The sequence below is a fragment of the Mytilus galloprovincialis genome, chromosome 12 (assembly GCF_965363235.1).
Source record: "Mytilus galloprovincialis chromosome 12, xbMytGall1.hap1.1, whole genome shotgun sequence".
NCBI classification, from domain to species: Eukaryota; Metazoa; Mollusca; class Bivalvia; order Mytilida; family Mytilidae; genus Mytilus; species Mytilus galloprovincialis.
In genome coordinates this window covers 67,233,992-67,250,024 of record NC_134849.1, presented here as the reverse complement: position 1 = coordinate 67,250,024, position 16,033 = coordinate 67,233,992, and positions in this window count along the sequence as shown.

Genomic DNA, 16,033 nt, shown 5'->3' with positions numbered 1-16,033 from the left:
CTTTTAAATGACATACATTGTTTTTTCTCTGCAAGTTGATAGTGTCAATTGTATAGTCAAAACACATCCAATGTGTTTGACAAGTGCATGTTGCGATTTGCTGTGCATGTACTGATTTTGTGTCATGCATGGATTTTTTCAATTACGTGATCATGGTAAATAAAAGAGGGACGAAAGATACCAAAGGGACAGTCAAACTCATAAATCTAAAACAAACTGACAACGCCATGGCTAAAAATGAAAAAAGACAAACAGAAAAACAATAGTACACATGACACAACATAGAAAACTAAAGAATAAACAAAACGAACCCCACCAAAAACTAGGGGTGATCTCAGGTGCTCCGGAAGGGTAAGCAGATCCTGCTCCACATGTGGCACCCGTCGTGTTGTTTATGTGATTACAAATCCGGTAAATAGTCTAATTCGGTAGGTCAAATTCATGAAAGGGAAGGGGATTGTAGTTACGACGTAAGGAACATATCCGATATCATTTGTGAAACGGTTATTCCATAACGGTCAACCAACTCGTGATGGCGTCCGTAAAATTTACGAAGGGATGATTTCAACTTCACCATTTGGAACTCTTGTTTTAATAGCTTCCTTGTGAGCAGTAACCCTCTATCAAGAAAATCCTGATAGGAAATGCAAGCACGGGAATATCGTATCAATTGGGAGATATATACCCCGTATGCAGGTGCTGCAGGAATGTTGCTACTTAGAAATGGAAAGTTCACAATTGGAAAGCTGAAATCATCTCTTTTGTCGTAAAGTTTTGTTTTCAACCGACCCTCATTGTCAATTTCTAGATGTAAGTCAAGATATGAAGCCGACTTAACTGTATCTGTAGTATCCTTTATCTCCAATTCGATGGGATAGATGCGTTCCACATAGTCACCAAATTTTAAATTGTTTAGTGAAAGAACGTCATCTATATAGCGGAAAGTAGAGTTAAAGGATATTGCTAACTTCTTATCTTTCTTCCTAAGAAGTTTCTGCAAGAAGTCAGCCTCATAATAATAAAGAAACAAGTCGGCAAGTAGAGGGGCACAGTTTGTTCCCATTGGGATGCCGACAGTCTGTTGAAAAACACGTCCTCCGAACGTTACAAATATGTTGTCAATCAAGAAATCAAGCATCTTGATAATATCGGTTTCAGAGAATTTTTTGTTTGAATCAGAGTGATTCTTTACAAAGTATGATTTATCCCTCCCTAAGACAAGATACTTGTATCTACGTTGGCCATTCTTTTTTATGAAGCAAAGTAATACCAACTGTTTCAATTTGTCTTTTAGTTTGGAATGTGGAATACTTGTATAAAGAGTAGAAAAGTCAAATGTTTTAATACTGTTACAAGATGAAAGAGAGTTAGATTGTATGTACTCTAAAAGATCTTTGGAATTTTTAAGTATCCACATCTGATTCACGCCACCTCTAGAATAGGCAGTTTCACAATAACTTTGAAGCCCGTCTTTGATTGCTGATAAAATAGATGTTAATAATTTAGAAAGAGGTTTCGTGGAGCACTTAGAAGACCCAGCAATATACCGTTGTTTGTAAGGACACTTATGTAGTTTAGGTATCCAATACAGTGATGGAAGATCCAGTTCTTCATCTTTGGTTGAAATACCAAAGGAATAAAGAACAGACCTATGATTATCCAGGATTTCCTCTTTGGTTAGTGTCGTGAGGGTATATGTTGAGTTTCCAAGTGAATTGTGTATACCTAATTCGTTTATCAAGCAATTAATGTAGTGACTTTTACAGACAAAAACGATGTTATTTGGGGCTTTGTCTGCGGGGACAACAACATATTTATCATGGAGGTCGGATAAGTGTTTAGCAACATTTGGATCTTTAAAGATTGACGTAGATAAAATGTGCGTGCTGATTTGGATGCAGTTTAAATGATATGATAATTATAAATACATTGATAGAAAGTGCAAATGAATTTTTACATGACTAACTGGCTTGCTCCTTAGATAGACAGACTAAGCAATCTGAATTCTTTATATTTATCGATGTAATACGATAAACAACTGGCGTAGCTTTTGTACAGACAACAGAATAAATATTCGATGGAATACAGTAAACCTTCTTAGAAATGTCTCCTACTTGATTTTCTTTTTAACATCTGATGTACGATATCAGTGATCCTCAGACAATGTTAGAGTCGGTAATATATTGATTAATTAGTTTTAATAGAAGCATCTTTGTCCTTGTACATAAATATTGAACGCGTCTTTTTTTTTAAGGAAGATTAAATACATGTCCTCTACGCAGTAAAAGCAATTGTTCTTGGCTTATGACTTCTGTCGTCATTTTTATCTCTAACATAGCAGTTCAGCACGCATACTTTCTCAATAATATAAATATTTTGTACCCAAGTTGCTACAATTAGTTTCGCATCTGCTATTTTGTAACATATACGATTAAGTATTAAACGTTGCGTTCATGAATGTATTGAAATTGTCTTTAAAAAAAGCACGATAGTTGACTTTAGATGATTTGGATTTTATTTTAAGGTCTTTTTTTGGTTCACGTCCCCAGTAAAAATCGGTGACGACATAGGTTCGAAGGATAAAACAATCAAAGAAACCAATATTAACCGAAAAAATACTTTCAGCTTATCTATTCAGAAGTTAATGAAGGTTAAAGGTTTCGAATACCAACGACGAACTTAATCTTAGATGGCTCTGGCTTTCGTTTTAAGTTAATTTTTTGCCATTAAGGTTTGCAACTATCTTGGTTCTTATACATTGTTTGCGTTCAAAAATTCTGTTTTGAGTGTTCCCGATGGAGATAAAAGCACTCCAGTCGCATGACATGTTTTCAGATATTCATGTTTTTAAAAACATGACAATGGTTTAAGGTACAAGTTCATGCTGTACATGATCTATTAGTACTCGATGATATATACATCGTTCTCCATCACGCAAAGATAACTGATTGTGATTAACAGGATTGTAGTATTGAACAAGCAAATACAATAAAAGGTAGCTAATTAGAGTCAATGTTATAAGACCAATGTGCAACGTATTCTCTACTTTAATGTTTGATACACCAGTAAATTAAATTTATTCAAAATGTAAACAAAACATTTCCCCTAAAGGTACAACGTTGAATGATCTCTAAAGTTTAACCCCCTGAGAAAAAAAACCATCCAAAACAAGCTATAATGTTAAAAAACAAGAATGAATCTGTAATCGTATGCATTTTGTTTTTTTTATGTACTCATTTATCTAGGTGTATGTTTAGCTCGGTAAAAAGCTTTCTATGTCGTCTGTTGTTTGTCTTTTAAATATGTCGTTTTTACTCAATTTCTAATTGCTAACGAAAAGTAAAAATCGTCGTCGAAGCATGAAATCAATCATTTTGATTGGTTGGTTTTGAAGTATAAGTACAAAAATTGACTCGAAAGTTGTATGTACTTTATTGCACAACACAGCGTCTAGCATACGCATGTATCATTGCACACCACATCGTCCAACTTAATGTGTTTCAGTGCACAACACACCGTCCATATAATAAAATTGACGGTACTAATTTTCTTGCACCAGATGCGCATTTCGACAATACATGTCTCTTCAGTGATGCTCGTGGCCAAAATATTTGAAATCCAAAGCTTATATAAAAGATGAAGAGCTATAATCCAAAAGGTCCAAAAAGTATAGCCAAATCCGTGAAAGGAATCAGAGCTTTGCATGAGGGAGATTCATTCCTTAATTTATAATAATTTTTAATATTTTTTTACAGGAAATTTTAATAACACAAAAAAATCCGTATTTTAATGCCAGTACCTAAGTACTGGCTGCTGGGCTGGTGATACCCTCGGGGACTAATAGTCCACCAGCAGAGGCATCAACCCAGTGGTAGTAATAAAATTGACGGTACTAATTGTCTTGCACCAGATGCGCATTTCGACAATACATGTCTCTTCAGTGATGCTCGTGGCCAAAATATTTGAAATCCAAAGCTTACATAAAAGATGAAGAGCTATAATCCAAAAGGTCCAAAAAGTATAGCCAAATCCGTGAAAGGAATCAGAGCTTTGCATGAGGGAGATTCATTCCTTAATTTATAATAATTTTTAATATTTTTTTACAGGAAATTTTAATAACACAAAAAAATCCGTATTTTCATGCCAGTACCTAAGTACTGGCTACTGGGCTGGTGATACCCTCGGGGACTAATAGTCCACCAGCAGAGGCATCGACCCAGTGGTAGTAATAAAATTGACGGTACTAATTTTCTTGCACCAGATGCGCATTTCGACAATACATGTCTCTTCAGTGATGCTCGTGGCCAAAATATTTGAAATCCAAAGCTTACATAAAAGATGAAGAGCTATAATCCAAAAGGTCCAAAAAGTATAGCCAAATCCGTGAAAGGAATCAGAGCTTTGCATGAGGGAGATTCATTCCTTAATTTATAATAATTTTTAATATTTTTTTACAGGAAATTTTAATAACACAAAAAAATCCGTATTTTCATGCCAGTACCTAAGTACTGGCTACTGGGCTGGTATACCCTCGGGGACTAATAGTCCACCAGCAGAGGCATCGACCCAGTGGTAGTAATAAAATTGACGGTACTAATTTTCTTGCACCAGATGCGCATTTCGACAATACATGTCTCTTCAGTGATGCTCGTGGCCAAAATATTTGAAATCCAAAGCTTATATAAAAGATGAAGAGCTATAATCCAAAAGGTCCAAAAAGTATAGCCAAATCCGTGAAAGGAATCAGAGCTCTGCATGAGGGAGATTCATTCCTTAATTTATAATAATTTTTAATATTTTTTTACAGGAAATTTTAATAACACAAAAAAATCCGTATTTTCATGCCAGTACCTAAGTACTGGCTACTGGGCTGGTGATACCCTCGGGGACTAATAGTCCACCAGCAGAGGCATCGACCCAGTGGTAGTAATAAAATTGACGGTACTAATTTTCTTGCACCAGATGCGCATTTCGACAATACATGTCTCTTCAGTGATGCTCGTGGCCAAAATATTTGAAATCCAAAGCTTATATAAAAGATGAAGAGCTATAATCCAAAAGGTCCAAAAAGTATAGCCAAATCCGTGAAAGGAATCAGAGCTTTGCATGAGGGAGATTCATTCCTTAATTTATAATAATTTTTAATATTTTTTTACAGGAAATTTTAATAACACAAAAAAATCCGTATTTTCATGTATAATATGTTTCTGTGCAAAACTCAGTTTACATAGATACAAGAAGATGTTATATGAGTGCCAATGAGACAAATCCCTATGAAGACTTTTTTCATGCATGTTTTGGTTTCAACTCTAACTCTAATACAGTGTCCGACGTACGGCAAACATACATGAACAAACGACAACAACACGAACAACGTAACTATAGGCTTTGATTTAAGATAGCCACATACCGAATGTAGGGGGTTGAACATGTTTGTGAGCGCTAACCCTCCCCTAACATTTGACTGTGGTATCTCAGCACAAATAAAATAACTTATCTCATTCAGACGATAAAGATCGATACAAAGCAGAAAACACTAAACAAAACACAGACGGGAGGTGGCAGGGTTTTCATCTATCTACCATACCTTACAATAATAAGCTCAGTAAACCCTTTGGGTCAGGTAAGTTCACAAATGACCTAAAAATAAATATATTTTAACTAATAGTACGAACTAGGACTAAGATAGGTTTGGTCAAAAGATGTCATATTTCTTATACATGTACTTAATATTTGTTGATACGTTGTTGTTTGTTTTTTTTATTTTAAAGAAATAACATTATTTGAAAACTCTTTTCTATTACTGTCGTTGGATGGAATAACTTTATGCATTGTATTTTTTTGTGCTTTACTTATTGGCCTATAAGTATATTTGTGTATAACAAATGGCAGATAGTCACTTCTCGATGCTGATTGTGCCATTTTTGTCAAGTAAGAAGTTGTTATAATGCACCTTGACTAATACAAGTTAGGATTATTGGAATTTATCACGAACAAAAATTCACATAATAACTATCATCTAAGTAACAGTAAAAATAACATTTTCAGTGGACATTTTTGCAAAAGTCTAATTCTTCAGATCATTTTTAGATTCCCGTAGTGCTTGTATATGATTGGCTTAGTTTGTACTGCTACATTGTAGGTTTTATTTTATATTGTGTGTAAACGTTTGTATATGCTTCATCGTTTTTTCGGGTATATGGTAATACGTTTTATTTGTTCTGCCTGTTCTTTTTTACGTGTTTAAAATAAATACTTTTCATTAGTATATGCCTCTTCCTTTTTTATTTGTTTACGTTTTATTTGTGCGTGCATTTTTGTTTTACGTATATATGTTTTATTTGTATATGCCTCTTTGTTTTTACGTGAACATGTATATGTTCCAGACCGTATGAGTATTTGGACCGTACTCATACGGTCGGATCGTAAGCGTACGGTCTGACTTATATTAAGAAGTTGATCAAGTTTATTAGATACAAATGCATATAACAGATCAACATAACTTAACTCTCAAATTAATATGAAATAGTTCAATTTTAATTGAAATAAAAACTTAATATTTTAACTTTTTAAAAAATTCACGCTAATTGTAATTTAAAATCTGTTAATATCTACTTGTATATAGCTTGTCGATCTGTAATACATTAATGGAACTTTGATCACTGAAATTGAAGATATCGAAGTAAACATAATGTGGGAGGACAATTGTTTTAGAATATTTAGCAACTTTACAAAAAAATGCAAATGCAAAGGAATATGCATGAACTTCAAACATGATAATGTAAAAAATATTACGTAACTGATATCACCTTGGGCGAGAGTACCAAAAGAAAATTCAGATAAACAATTAAACAAATGTTTAATTTCAATTGTTCGTTTGTTCCTTTTATAAATCTAATTGTAATAATAACAATTTGTAAAACTTAAAATAACGATTGTGATAAATGTTTGTTTAAATTTAACCCATATGATCCAATAACATGTATAATAAGCTCGTAGTGGACCATACGAGTATACGTATACGGTGCGGACCGTACGCGTTCGGTCCAAATACTCATATGGTCTGGAACATATATAATACATACTGTGCGTTTTACTTTCTGCTACTGCTACATTGTAGCTTTTATTTTGTATAATGTGTATACCTTTTATTTATATATCCATCTTCTTATTGAACTTGTATACGTTTTATTGGTATCTACCTCTTCTTTTTAAATACGTGTAAAAAACTATATGTTTTTTTTTATATCCCTTTTTTTACACGTATACGTTTTATTTGTATATTCAGTTCTTGTTTATGCAGCATCATACTATGTGCTTTGTGTGTATTGATATTTTTTTTTTCATTTCTGGTATATGCTTTCTATTTGTTTCCTATGTTCGGATTGATATTATCTTACTAATTTGCTAAGTAATAAGATCGTACTATCAATTCTAAATTGAATTACTGACGATGATAATCATTTTAATGATGTTGTTAAAAGAACCATGGAAACTTACGTTTTCAATCTCAAATTATAATAACTTCCTATCTTGTATTCAACCGGTTATATTGTCAAGTTGTCCATTAATCATGGATGTGCAAAATCATTTCAAAATGTAATATAACGCGAAGCTCAAAATGGCCGCCGTAATTAGAAGCAGTTATTCAGATTAAATGATTTTCCATTAAAGGAACACAACTATTCGGTCTTTCAAATTATCAGCAAGTCTCAAGAGCATCTATACAAAAGGTTCAAGGTTTACAAATAAAACAGTGTAAATGTATCTTCATTATTTAAAACTGAAGATTTATATATATTAAACTATGGTCTAAATTTGTGTTTGCTCTTTATTTATTACTATGTTGATTATAAGGATTTTTAGGCAAACTGAATAAAATATTCGTTGTCAGGAAAAGAAGATATTTTTGCGATTCTTTCCAATTTTTAGCTTCAAATTTCTAGTTCAAAAAGAATATCCTATGTTTCTCTGTCATGTTAATACACGAACAACCTGCAAGTAATTGATTGTGCATTAAACAACTCACTTACAGGATTAATATGCAATTGACATTTTGATGAAACGATGTTTTTGCTGCTTATTCCTTGAACTCTATTGAACATGCAGCTTCCAAAAAAAAAAAACATATTAAGTCAAATCAATTCATCAATTGTAGTTATAAAGACATTCACTGGTATATGTATTCTATTTGCAATTTTGTTTCAACAATGCATATGTCATTTAAGAAACAGTTGAATTGTGTATCGCCTTCGCAATCCATCTATTGACGAAGGCATCAATAATACAGATCATTTATGGATAATTTATCGCTTTAAATATGTTTAAGAAGTAAATCAAGTCGATAAAATGGCACGGATTTTTCCCTCAAAGTAAAATAAACTTCGTAAATAGAATTATGATATCCCCAAAAAGGATAAATCCTGAAAATTACTCACAAATCGCATTTATTCTGCATGTGTGATATTTGATAAAGGGATATTTATACAGTGACATTAACTTTTAAAAAAACCGAATATTTATCATTATATTCAAGTGTAAGCTTCTTTATACTTATATATTTTTCTTGTAAAATATCGATCCGATGTAGAGTGCTCGTGCGCTTATATAGTACATTCAAGGCAATGGCTGATCCTTATTAATGATAACAGACGTTAAACATATTGCTCGATTATTAACCTAAACCACCAAGCCAGGACCCCCTTCTTCCAAATGTATCTAGTTATTTCCAGTTAAATAACAACTTTCCTCACAGGGATGTCAAATAAGAAACTCTCTACACTTAATTAAAATGGTTGACGCTCATTCTGTAATCTCCTCCGGTCGGCATTTAAAGGCCTGTATATATAGTTAAGTTTCCGATTTGCTGCGCGGGATGCATACATACGCGGACATATTCAATCAGAATATAGAATATTAATCTAATGTTCTGTGTAGGATAATGGCTCTGTTGTCTGCGTTTTTAGGAAAGTTAAGAACTCAAAAGGGGTTAATACATGTAGACGGCTGAAACAACTTATTGCTTTGATTACTCATTAGTTTTTTAATGAATATGTATAAAATATTTGCCACTAGACGATAACAGACAACACTCGATAGTTCCTACCCTCTAGTCTTAGTTTTGTTGATTTTTTATGTTGTATTTTAGCTGAAAAGCCATATGTCCGGACCTTTTAATTATAGAGAAGTGAGAATGAGGTATAGTTTCAACAATAAAGCTGTCTATTAATATTTCATTTCTATTCATTTTGCAAAGCATCCCATCTATTTATAATCTCACACACCGCGAAGGCAAACAGCTTTTTAACACGACACATGTATAAAATTGTACACATAAACTCAATACTTGTTCAACTTTTTTTGTGTTTCCTACAGTATCAATTTACAAAATAGATAAATATCGATAACCATACTTTAGTCTATTGTTTTTTGAATATGTAAATATTGAAGCTTTTTAAAAGATAATTGCTGGTATTTGACCTAATTTATTCGGATTGATTTAGTGTCATATTTTGTACAAAAAGCTTGATTGGGAGGCTCTTCATGCTTGCATTGTCTTCTTTTAATTCCTGGTACAGATATAACAAGATGTTGGTATGAGTGACAATGACACAGCTCTACATCCAAGTGACATTTTATAAAAGTAAATCATTATAGGTCAAAGTACAGTCTTCAATAAGAAGCCTTGGCTCATACAAAACAGGAAGCAATAAAGGGTCCCAAAACTTACTAGTGTAAAACCAGAAGGCCACCGGTCTAATCTATATAAAAACAAGTAACGAGAAACACTTATGAACCATATCCACAAACGACAACTATTGAGCATCAGATTCCTGCCGTAAAACAAGTGCAAACAATTGCAACGGGTTTAAATGTTTCAAAGGTACCAAACCTTTACGCTTATCTGAAACAATAGTCTATATTCTAAATAATTATGCCAAGTGTTCTCTATTCATTACATTTTAGTACTATATTATTCTCTTTTCTGTTAAACCCAAAAAGACTCATGTATTGTATTTTGGTATGAGGGCATTATATGTCTCCATTAATAGGTGCAAAATAAGTAATTCAAGTATACGTAAAGCAATGTGGTTTTTATTTTGAAAAAAGGCTTACATGTATACATCTACGTATATTTTTATTAGTACATTCTTTATACTTAAACCGATTCAACCCGTATGTCGTATACATCGAAAACTGACAGTAACTTTACAAAACTTAAATGACCCTATGTAGTATAAAAATAAGGTGACTGGTTTGATTGTCAATGAGTTACATTAGTCAAATCGTGTGTAAGAAATTTATTATCATACGTTACCGTACAGCCTTACATTGCACATCTCTTAGTTTTTTAATCTGATGATTAGAATATTAATTTCTTACGAAATTATAAAAAACTAAAATTCATTCTGTATAATACGGCATCGTTTAAATAATTCAAATACACTTCAATTGTTTATATATGCATATGTATATGAATGTGTTTAAGATGAAACTCACCGAACCAATTATTAATAAGGTACCGAGCAATGCACGTTCGGTATAACTTAGATGAAAACTATGAGAAGCCTACCATCTCAAAAAATACAATTGTTTGATTTCTGACATGTATAATAAATTTAACTATTAAAACTAGATTTGTGAGTATAAGAATAGACTAGGTTAAATCATATGTTTAGTTGATCAATTTATCAAGTTAGCACTTCCGTTATGTAATACAATCATTTAGGGATTGTTAATTCAACTACAATCTAGCACATTGGCAATGTGTCGGTATAAAGCAGGTACCAGAATCACAACAATTTAGGTTTGGAATACCAATTAAATTTAGAATGAAAGTGGCTAATGTGTCAAAGAGAACACAACCCGACCAAAAAGCAAACAACAGCCGAAGGACAACAATGGTCATATCAATATTGCATATTGACAAAATAAACTATACCTATGTATAAAAAAAAAAACAGTTATCACAAACTAATAGCAGATCTAGTTTAAATGATAAAACAACCATAATCTGCAATCAATAATTGTGAACATGATATAAACTTGTTATTAAAATGCACTTACATTAATTGAATTTCTTCTTTTTCTTTATCTAGGTAATACTATGTTAAAGATGATTTAGTCACATTTTAACTCCCACTCTGTATTTCTCATCTAACATCTTAATGACTGTTTCCAGGAAAAATTCTATAAATTTAATATAAAACATCCCAATTACTGATCCATGACCGGAAAACAATTTTTTAATCACGTGATTGCATACCGTTAATTGTTCAATAAAATCATGTTCGTGTCAGTAGCAGGATGCATACCGTCACTGTAGGATGGATGTTAATTTAGTAACTTCTGCTGTGATGAATTAATGTTTAGTAAGAGTCATACGGGAATATATTAATCAAATGTTGTATAGATCTATGTATTTGAAAAAAATAAATTCATTAAATAAATTACAACTTCCGAATCAAGTTTAGTTTAAAGCCTTATTAATTAGGTCACATGATTTTTATATAAGTAGGTTAATCACTGTGTATATAGGATTACTTGAAAATGATAGGTTTACGGAAAAGACAATAATCGGCGCATATAAGCACAGGGCACCAACCTGACAACAAACAATATTCAACAAATATTGCTCGGTTTGTACACACATATTATAAGCTGTACATCGTGTTGTCGCAGTTCTTGTGTTTTGATTAAACAGACACCACCAAAGTTATGCAATTTCAAATTAGTGTGTGTTACTCTTGTAGTTATGATAAATACTATATTAAATAAAAGAGAAATATTAAATCTAATAGTCATTGGTTATCCCGAATCATTTAAAGGTATATGTAAGAAACCTATGATATCTTAATAATAAATCATTGTCTTTCCTTTTGTCTGGACGAATTGACCTTGTATTTTGTTGTCGATATTCATTTCTTTTTCCTGTGAATATCCTATACAATTTCTCAATTTCGATTTAGAGCTTGACAATGGAAACTTTTTTTTCATATATTATAGAGACTATCATTAATCTCTGAATGTTTTTTTTTATGTCGGTCATAAAAAATCTTTCTTTGCAAAGAACCTCAATTCTTAAAACAATTAAAATAAAATGTTTTCTTTTTTCTTTTTTATAAGCATCTCACCAGAAATGTATTATGACATCGCTGACATTTTATTTTCAAACACATGTCTTGCTATTGTCAAGGAAGTATTCGTTTAAAAGTAGTTTGTCAGCAATCAGCCACAACGGTCATCTTGTTAACTACAGTCTTGGTCACCTGAATTTTATGTATTCCAATATTTATTCCATTTTCTATTTGAAGAATTTAATCATTTATTAAAAACTGTTTACCTTTGTCTGAAGATTTTCCATAAAAAGAGCACATATAATCATCAAAAGATTAATACTTATCTTTTTATTTGGCATAAATTATCTCCCTTGATAGTGGATAAGATGCACAACACAGTTTTATATTTATCTCTTGTAGAGTCATAAGGGTGGAATTTGTACATATATATGTGTGTATACATCTTTGATTTCAAATTCCTAGATACCTAAGTTAATTTGAAGGACTAATATTGCTTTATCAGTAATATCTCAATGATTTTAGGATTAAACATTTTTTCTAGAGGTTATTGATGTATAAACCAGGGCGATTAACTCACTAACTGAATAAAAGTCCTTTGGTAATGTTTGTGAGTAAGAGCCCCAGTTTAAAAAAATGTGTTTAATCCTTATAATTCTTCAACTAAATCTGAGAATACTATAACAGTTACACATATATGTTATAGTAGTCTCAGAACAAACAGGTGCTTCTTACAGTAAGTTATGGCACTTAATTATAGAATTGCATATCTTATTTAGGATTTCTTATTTGTAACTAACCCTTGTGTTATAAAAATGACCGAATGAATCAATGTACAAAATTTGACCAAAATTCACTTACAACTTGTACAACAGTTTTAAATATGAATTTTGGTGAAAAATGCATTGATTCACACGATAGAATTGTAATTAACTGACCACACACTAAACTTAATTAACAAAATACACCGTTTTATCACAACTACAAAAGGCAGATTGATCTTCGAAATTTTTTAGAGAAAAAAAGTAAACAAATAGGATTTTTATACAAATTTTTAATACATAAACTACTTTTTCTTAAAAAAAAAGAGATCATTCATAGTAATGCTTGATTAGTTCTTATCGTTATTTTTAGGATTTTTGTTTTATTTAGATGGTTTGCAAAAACGATTATAGTTGTAAAATTTGATATTTTGTATCGTGAAAGATCGTGTAAAGGATCTCAAAAGATATGTTGCCACTTATTCGTTATTTCAAAAAGTCCATGAAAACAATCAAATCTTTCTTTAAACAAGTTATAGTTTATATTTGTAATTGGTACATCAAAAGATTGGATTTATATGACTTATTCAGCTTCACTTTTGTTTGTGAAAAGATTGATGGTTCAATGCCATTGGGTCTGATGATTTTATAATACTACACCAACTATAAAATAAAAGTCTTTCTGTCTGTTCTGCATACGTTTAATGTTGTTTTTTCAAGCTTAGATTGTCTCAACTGATTTCCGTTAAGTTTGATATTTATATGTTATATGTTGAAAAAAAAAACATTGATAAAAAACGGCAAAAAAACAACTGACATATTCCTGACTTAAGCATAGTCATATTCCTTTACCAAATGGGGTGTTTAATCTCGCTTTCTTTCTTGGATATTTATTTGTTTAAAAGTCCAACTGAGGCAGTGAAATACACATGCTTATTCACAGCAACGGTTCTTAAGCTTCAACGTTCGCTATGTGAAGCAGTTAAAATGCCAGTAAAACAGATCGTCATCGATTTGAGAGTCAAAAGATGGTTTGTAATACCTGATTCCATAAATCACTAGATCAACTGCTCAAACGAATGATAAAGAACTAATGTTTGATTTTGTAACTTAGGTGTACTGTGTGGTCATTTAATAGCATTTCAATAATGTGTATCGATGCTTTTTTCACCAAAATCCATATGATAAATAATTGTACAAGTTATAAGTGAATTTTTGTCCATTTTTGTACAAATTGTAATTTGTACAAGCACTTTTTGTACAAATTCAAAATACAAATTATAATTTGTACAATATTTTTGTACAAATTATAATTTGTACAAAATGATAACTTGTACACAACATATATACATTTACATTGTACATGTGAGGATAAATTAGAAATTACCTGGTTTGGTTGTTCAGACAAACGTGACCAATTAGCATTGCCAATACTTGATTGTTGATCATTCTGATTATCTGTCCAAGTACAAAATTATGCAAACAAGAAAATACACATGAGCATATAAAAAGTACTTGAAAATGTTTCAGAGTGTAACTGTTTGAGGTCTGAGGTAATCTATCCTTACGAATAATTATAACGGAAATCTCATTGCATTTTCTCTGAAGCTTTTAAAAGAAAAAGAAGAGGAAAAAGTTTTATTAGTTATTGCTCTTGTTCCTTGTTCCTTGGTAACATAAAATATGTGCAATACAGGGAATATATGAACTTTGTTGAAAATAATATTAATATGTGGACCTAGATAGAAACTGGAATTTACTGATAAGCCTAGGAATGATCACACTCTATTACAGATTACTTTTTTTCACGTCGTCATGTCACAGGAAACGATATCAGGATATGGTGGTTAAGTTGTCAATTATGTTGTTAGTCAGTTGTAGAAGCCATCGCTCCGCTAGGCTCAATTTCAGATGAAACATGTCCGAGGATCTGTGCATCATCCTATGCACTTGCTGTAGCCGACGACGTAGTCTTTTTACGAAAAAAAATCTAGAACACTTTTCTGCAATTTATCCATCTTGTTTTATTACATAAACTAAATTATCCTTGATAAAAGACCACGCGTACTTCATCGGAATTAATTGGATGTTGTCCTCATATCCTAACCGTTGCTACATACGGATACCTCCGAGTTTAACTGCTGCGAACATATCTTTATTTAATATTTTTTTCCCTGTCAAAATGATGTGGATGCTTGTATTGAGCATCTAAGCATACATGCAAGCTACGCCACTGCTTTCTTTAGTTTTTCTTTATTCTCACGATTCTTCCAGAGACATATATATGCTCTGAGAATAATGATCCTTTATTCTATTTTCTTGCTTATTAACTAACTTTGTTTTTTTTTTGTCCTTATTTAATTCCCATTCTCGATTCCAGACTAAGTTAACCCTCACGTATTATACGTAAATGTACGAAAGCTTGGATCCTCGAATAAGGCAACCCGGAAATCTTTTCACCGTGGTCGTTTTTTATAATATGACGCAAAAGGACGCTCGTCTGCTGAGCCTGATGTTTGAAATGGTCAGACAGTTGATACAAAGAACCTTGGTTTTTCAAACAGATGGTTCAAAAAGCTGTAAACAGATATATTGAAATGGGTTACATTGTCGATTAACTGGAAGATACCGGGGAACGAAACATACATTTGAGAAAGTCATTGCAACAAACGTGTATCGTTTTGATGGACCACTTTTCCATTCCATCGCATAATGTATTACAACAGGGTCGGTCTACTACGAGATCCACCAGTAAAGAATCTTACAGGCAAATTCAATGACAAAATAAGACAGCTATAAATTTTCTTTTTTCTGTCAAACCATCAAAGACTGGAACAAATAATGCTATGAAATTACTATAAAACACTAATACAGAAAACTGGAAGGGTGCACTCACTCACGATGTGCTCCTTGATACTTACCCTCATCTGAAATAAACAGATACTCTTGTTTTTATCTTAAACCAAAAAACAAAAATAAAAAATGAAATACTAGTATTTAAAACTAAATAAAATTTTGAAAGTACATTTTTTGTCATTTTTCAATTGACATACGGCTTTATCTCTTAGCAATTAACAGACGGTCAGTGATTATCATTTTCAAAAATGACGATTTTGAAAAATTCAGATATTGTCATGAAACTTGGACAGAAGTCAATATTCCAGATCAAGAAAAAAAAATATCTAAAGAAAATAT